This window comes from Mytilus galloprovincialis, chromosome 4 (assembly GCF_965363235.1).
Source record: "Mytilus galloprovincialis chromosome 4, xbMytGall1.hap1.1, whole genome shotgun sequence".
NCBI classification, from domain to species: Eukaryota; Metazoa; Mollusca; class Bivalvia; order Mytilida; family Mytilidae; genus Mytilus; species Mytilus galloprovincialis.
Window position 1 is genome coordinate 80,939,881 of NC_134841.1, and position 7,794 is coordinate 80,947,674.

The 7,794-nt window shown below is 32.6% G+C and overlaps 1 long non-coding RNA gene across 1 annotated transcript; it reads right to left on the reverse strand.

Moving 5' to 3' along the window:
* Nucleotides 1-3,822: 3,822 nt before the first annotated feature.
* Nucleotides 3,823-6,837, reverse strand: LOC143070783 (uncharacterized). Its single transcript, XR_012976702.1, has 2 exons — nt 6,652-6,837; nt 3,823-4,474 (listed from the first exon to the last, which is right to left on the reverse strand). It is a non-coding gene; the product is annotated as an uncharacterized LOC143070783 (long non-coding RNA).
* Nucleotides 6,838-7,794: the final 957 nt, after the last annotated feature.

Here is a 7,794-nt window from a genome sequence, read left to right on the forward strand (position 1 = left end):
ATGTGGTAAACAGTATTTTGGTGAGTCGACATTTGAGATTTCCTGGCCACACTAAGGAAGATCCAGATCGACTGACTATTTCTATCGTTGAACACAACACTGGTTGGTCTAGGGCTTCGAGAATAACTCGGGAACATTTTTGGAAAGTAAATAAAGTTGGCATAAAATGCCATCAATAAAAAGGTGTTGTTCAAATTGTGCAGTGATCTACTTTTTGGTTGTAAAACATGTACTAATATCTACTCATTCTTATTAACTGACGGATCTCCTAATTTACTGATTTTATCCTATGGTGTAACTGATTGTTGATTTGCATGCATGTATGCCAGGAGAAGCCTTACCTGTCGAATAACAATGGCCCGCTCCTTTTTGAGTTCATGCCATTCCATTATATTTTGTTTGTTACCTTTATTTGTGTTCTTAATCGAGTTTTGATATTTGATCATTGGTAAACTACTGTTGCGTTGATCTAGAAATCGTTGGATATGAAATCCTATTTTCTATTGTGGTATTTTTTTACTGGGTTTGGATTCGCATAATGAGTGATAAATGTATAACAATGGACGCTAACTCAATCTTCCCATCATTTCCGCTCTATGTAGAGTTTCTATTCTATCAGAATGTTTTTCTCTGTTGATAAGTATATCTAATTGATTAACAATTTGTTAACATCAGTAAACTGATGTTGTTTCTTATCTATGTTTTGGTGTACAACACATTTTGTTTTGAGTATACCACTTGTCGGTTATAAGTTGAAAAGATTTGTCAACATAAAATGATATGATCTGTTTAATGATAATCATACACAAAATTCAGTGGCGTAGCTTGCATGTATGCTCAGATGCTCAAGCATCCACATCATTTTGACAAAAAAAAATAGCATGATTGATGTGCAGTTTAACTCGGAAGTGTCCAAATGTAACAAGGCTGAGGATATGGGGGATAACGTCCAGTCATTTTCGAAGCAGCATGCCTGGTCTTTCATTAAGGATAATTTAGTTTATATAAACAAGATAGTTGAATCGCAATATAGTGTTTCAAGTTAGCTTTTGTTCGTAAAAAAAAGTCATCGGCTAAGGCAAGCAGGGAGGACTGATACGCAGACCCGTGGACATGTTTCATCTGAAATTAACCTAGTGGAGAGATGGCTTCTCATTTGACTATAGCAATTGACAACTAAAACATCATATCCTGATATTGTTTCTTGCGATATGGTACACGACGTGATAAAAAAATCAATTTGTAATAGATCGTGATAAGTCCTAGGCTTATGAATTCCCGTTTCTATCTGGGTTCAAATACTAATTTTATTTTCAATCGGTAAAGAACAACAATCCAATGTTCCCCGCCATGCACAATTACATGTCATATTTTATCTATCAAAGGGCAAGGAACAAGAGAATCACTTGTTTTCTTTATCTTTTTTATTTTCAATATCTTAAGAGAAATAAATGCATCACAGGAAATGAAATGGGATTTTCATTACAATTTATATTTCAAAGGGTCATAACTGGTTAAAAATATTTGATTACGACTTATTTTCCAAATTGTCAAAGACGTTGCTTATGATATGAGTTTCACTTAATCTGACAAGAATTTTACACATGAGAGTGCTACATTGTAGCAAGACAGGACGATCGGATGCCCGGTTTTTTAATGTCTCCTGCAACGCGTTAAGCTCAGTAGTCAAAAATCAAAAACCCAAGGTTGTGGACTCAAATTCCTGGAAAGAGAAAGCACTTCAGTTCCTATATTCCGAAGTTCCTAAATTATACAGAAGTGCCGCTGTAATGGGGTCCGTTTTTGATATGTCAAATATGAGATTGGGTGGGAAACTTTACATCAAATGTTTATGAATTGAATGATGGTAGTTTCGAGGAAACAATCAAATTTGGTTAACAATAAAAATATATGAACTGGTGCCCGTGGGTATTTTGAATTTAAACAAAAATCTAACTAGTGTCGGATTCTGGGGGAGTACATGTGCTTAAATAAAAAATAATTATCTGCATAAAAAGGTCCAAAATATTTCCCCCCTCGCTCCGCTCGGCGAAACATCCACATCATTTCAACCCTGGCTACGCCACTGAAATTGATACAGTGCGTATGATTGTATCATAATTCAAAAAATGGATACAATGCTTGATTCGGTGATATTCATTTTGTTTCGTACCTGAGACGGTAAAACCAAATGTTAAACAGACTATAATGCATGCGTAAAATTTCATTTTAGGTTTTAAATTTCTTATTTTGTTTGCTTGAACGGGTCACCCTTTTATTGCCACATTAACAAATAACGATTGTTTACAGTCAGGATCCTACTTCGTCAAAATTATCTCCCCATTACGCCAGTTCATTTTCACAATCGTAGAAATGGAAGCCATTGTAGGGATGACGCGCTACCAATTTTGCTCTTGGAAACCGATAAATTTATCCACATTGCACCAGTACGATCCTTATATGTCAGTTGCATTTTAAAAGACAAATGTATCAACTCGCTAATGAGCATCAGTTTATGATCTTGTCTGCATTGATTCAACTTAAAACTATTGTCTGATCGGTTGTCAGGTGGAATTTTCGAAAATTCATAAACATTAAAAAAAATTCTAATTAAATATTTCGTGGAAGGGCAGACTAGATTTTTTTAGTGGTTCAAGACTATACACCCTAGTTATCACACACAAAAAATTATAATTTTTCGAAGATATGCATTTTCATCACCCAACTTGAAAGACTGTTGTCAAGTACTGTTAGTAAAAAAAAATAGCTATTCGAACACACCTACTCTGTGTTTGTGATTCATTAGATAGGTATTTCACTTCACCCATATATTTCATCTTTTAGTACTGTGATTTTTTTAAGTTATAAAGTCAATCTGTAGCTTTGATATATAAAAATTATAGAATCTGAAGCGAGACCATGTATGAAATATTCTTGCTTTGAACGATATCAAGACAAAATATTCAACTAAAACACGTCCTAACATAAAAAGGTGCACTCGATTTTCTCTTTTCGATACTATTGTTACCCATTTTTTGGAATTTTTTCTTGAGTCACATAATAGAAGAGCAGACACAAAAATTACTGAACTAATAGATTGATATGTTGTCAGTCCGTGGTAATTTTTTAAAAGAAATCGGAGGATATGCATTTCCTACATCCAACTTGAAAGATACCCATGTTGTCGACCTGATATCTAATTGTTCTGCTTAACTATGTACTAGATAAATTGAAAACTTATGCAAATAGTGTTTTTAAAATAAAACACTTCGTTATTGAGAAGAAAATTGTAATTTTGTTTGTTTCTATTAACTTTTAAATTGTTTGTCACTATAGTAAACATTACAGTACACATTTATCGCCTTCTCTAACAAAGAGCTTCGATTCTTTTGTTCTATTTCAACCAGGTTTCCGACTGTTTAGGCTCTCCCAACTTGTTCATTAAACCGGAACTATATACCACTGACATATACATGGAAAGTTATGTTAGCTATATAACAATGGTTAACCAATCCACCATTTGCACCTGTCCAAATCTAGGAATATGACAATTGCTTGCCGGTCGTTACGCCGGTTGATATAGTCGAGTTTGACAGGTTGAATGGACTTCCACCTATTTGAATAATACTTTGAGTGCGGTATTTTGTGGATACGTTTTTTGTCATCTTAAGGCGTCCGTACTTGTCTATTGACTTTTACAATTATTCCCTAAAACTGCAAGACCATATTTAACCGAACATAATCATAAACACCATCGGGATATCTAGTTTAAAAATGTGTCCAAGATGGTTGACATGGCTCAACAAAGAACATAGGATTAAATGCAAGTTTTGCCTTTTATTTTAAAAACTGCTACAAAGAGAATAAATTTGGCATAAACTCGGACTCAGTGTCCTTCCAATTATAAATCCAAGAAAAATAAAAAGTATTGTTTATAGTGTCTTTTTTTCATCAAAAATATAACAGCTCATCTACTATATAATTTAATACATCAGAAGTATATTTATTAGTAGTATGAAAACCTCAGCTTGCCATTCGTTACCTATAATTGCAGCACTTCCAGAATTTTTGTTAACCGCAGTAGTAGTAGTAGTAGTAGTAGTGATTTTTGATTCACAAATACTACCAGAGATTTTTTTAAATGAAAACCCATGGATAAATTGGTTTATTTTCTTCAACCCAGTTTTTATTTCTGATTTAAGTTTAGTAAGATCGTGATTTGGATCTGCCAAGTCAGTTTCCTGGCACCCTTTCTGGTTTGTGACTTCACAGTAACTAGTTGTTATGTTGAAATTGTAAGAACTACTATGCCTCCATCCATTTTTTTCAATATCTATGGTTCCTACGAACTCCATACACGTATACTTGGAGGTTGCACACTCAGAGGTAGATGGTTTCTCACAGTTCTTTGTTCTATAATACCCCCAGAAAACAAATCGTCCTCCATAATCGAAACATGTTCTGCAACGAGTACCTATTAATAAAACGAAATAAAAAGTTACAGTGCCATAATGATTTAAAATTGGATGCGTCTTTAAATTTAGTCTGGGTTGGGGGAGAAAGTTCTTAAAATCAGTAAAGATTTTATTGGTTTATGTTTTTGGAGCATTCGTGCGAAACACAATTACTATTTTGTTTCCCTGTATTAGTATGTCCACGTCTGCTTAAGTATGAGGAATTAAAAATAGGGGGAAAAAGCCTGGTTAATCTTGAATTTGATTAATAAATAACAAGATTACCTGTACCGGTATGTGTGAGCGAGCTCATCGTTTTATCCCATTTTCAAAAGGGTTTGAAACGGACAAAGACCATTTGCAATGTCATCTTGTTCGCATATATTTTGTTTTTATCTTTTATTAAGATCGTTGTATAAATCTGAAGACTTATATATGTATTTATTATATATAGTATATGTTGTGTACAAATTGTAATGTTGTTAAGCATTATAGTCTGTACAGAATTTTATTACAAGTTATCAGTGTTTAATGAATCGCTTAACACAAGTGGATGCTACAAGTGCACAGTCTTTTGTTTCGTATATTTCCGTCATATTTCATGACTACACGATACAGTCTTATACTGAATATTTATTATACACAAAAAACTCTATTAGAACACAAAAAGACTTTTATGGACATAATTTTGGTATAATGAGAAAAATTAAAATATAATTTTAACCATTCGGTTGTCCTTGTTTCCAGTTTTAGGACAAGAAAAATAGAACGGAATGCTATGTTGAAGTATATTAATTTGAATCTAAGAAATTAAACTAATAAATTAAAGATTAACTTTTATCATCTGGTGCAAATATTATATGTGCTAAAAAACTTATAACCTGTACAAACTAAGTTGTACATATTAACATCTTTTACACAACATAGACATATAGCTATTTATAGATTATCGTTGATCATCTCAACGAGATTGATTTTCTCGCTTGAGCTGGTACAGCGAAAGTGAGAAAAGCAATCAAGTTGAGATGACCAATGATAATCTGTTTATCGCTATTTTACCTATGACGACGTTGTCAATTTCATGTCAATTTCGTTAGCAACGCCACGTGTCCTTAGTTTCTAGCGATAATTTTTCCATCTCAATCGAGAAGCATGATATGAAAATTATCACAAAAAAAGATCAAAGGAAAAATGCACAAAATAGCGATAATACATTTTATACTACAACTAGTTGTGTTTTTTTCCTAAATATAGTAACATACATGTAGCTATATTTTGTATAATGTCAATTTCATCATGGAAAACTTTCTCCACAGTCAGGGGTTCATTTAGGGATGATAATAAGACAATTGTGTTACTATTTAAAAAGCTATCAATGTATTTGTTTAAGTTGCAGTATAAAAACAATATTAGGTCAATGTCATAAAAATATAAACTTTTTTGTACTCGGTTTCTCAGCCTCATATAAAAAGTTTATATTTTTCTTTCATTGACCTAATATTGTATATTGATGATTTATAAGAGCTGTGTCCGTCAACCCATTACCTTACAAACTTCGAAACAATATTATAACTGTTTTTTTTATTATCTTGTCAATGTTTCTGAACTAAATATATGTATACATAATAATCTTTAAAAAGAACAAACCAGCAACTTAAATGTGTACCGGATCGACTAAGCGATACTGCGCACAAAAGAAATACAATTATAAAGGTATAAAGATTTGCGCAATAGTACCAATATAAGATGGTAATATAAACGAAGAGGATTTCATGCTTTCGTGAAGACAAATATTTCGTCTAAACAAACTGTGAGTCAGTTAATAATTTCCAAAATACTGGTTTAATATATATTATATTCATTATATAAAATGAACAATATATCCCGATTTGCGTTAATGTATGACGGTTTTTAGAAATAAAAAAAAGTAATTCAAAGTATCCAGAAATTACAACAAGAATATCTTATAGTTATGTATAAAAACAGAAACAATTTTTGTCGTTACATTAGATCTGTTCCAGAGGTAACTGGAGTCATAAATATAGTCGTAAAACTGAAACTACTGTCTATGTAAACATAAGAAGATGTGGTATGATTGCCAATGAAACAACCTTTACAAGAGACCAAGTGGCATAGAAATTAACACCATTACAAACTAAATCCCAATTTTATATTTTTTTTATTAAAGATATTTTACCTCTAGCTGATCCAACTGTTATCAAGCATGCAGTCACAAATATAGTAGTATAACCGAACATACTTCTACAAATATGATCACGTCTTGTTTTCCTTACAATATTTCTTCTATTACCAGGTGTTGCATTGTAGTTTAAAACAAAGCCACCAGACACCTTAACTATTTAAATTTAAATGATACGGAACTTTAGTAAAGTATGTTTTATTTCCTTTGTATTTAGAAAAAATATCCAGAACTTTTATCTTAACCAGTAATAAATAACATATGGCTGCAATTTAGGTCTTCCTTGTTGAATTCTAGGAAAGATAAAAATCTAAGTCTTTGCTGTTTCTGATAACAGAGATGCATAGTGCACCTAGTTGATAAAATGAATACTAATAATAGTATCGATATGTAACTTGTTACTTGTTTCAAATCATAAATAAAATGGAGGCTCACTAGAGCATGAAGCTCAGCCTAATAAATATGGAACATTAAAAGTATAGCAATTGAGGCAAACAATCTTTTACAGTCAGTTGTGTTGTATGTCTGTGATATATGTTAGCGCAGATTTTGTAGCCGGATCCCAACTATTACCACCTTAACCCATTACTAGTTTGTGTTTTTAATATAGTAGAACTACAAACACCTTTCATACAAGTAGGAGGTCACGCTAGCTATAAAACCAGGGTTTACTCACCAAATTTTTTGAAAATACCTCTACCCAGTCAGAGATATGAGTTGTTTTCCATTCTTTCAATTGGTTGATAAAGTCAAACGTTTGGTGTTGTCATTTTTTGTTGACTTCCCCTTTTTTAAATTTACATTAAACCTCGGTAATTTTGCCAACGGTTAGTCCTTTTTTCACACACAATATAATAAAATTTATTGTGATCAGTTTTGTTCACCCTTTTGTATATTGTATCTTATTAAGCTGACCAAGGGTTCAAGATTACAGCAACAAAAGTGACAACAAGATATTAGTAACCAGATGCTCCGCAGGGCGCAGCTTTATACGACCGCAGAGGTTGAACCCTGAACGGTTGGGGCAAGTATGGACACAACATTCAAGCTGGATTCAGCTCTAAATTTGGATTGTGATTAAATAGTAGTTGACACAGCATAGGTTTCTGACACAGAATGAATGTGGTCTAATGAACTTAA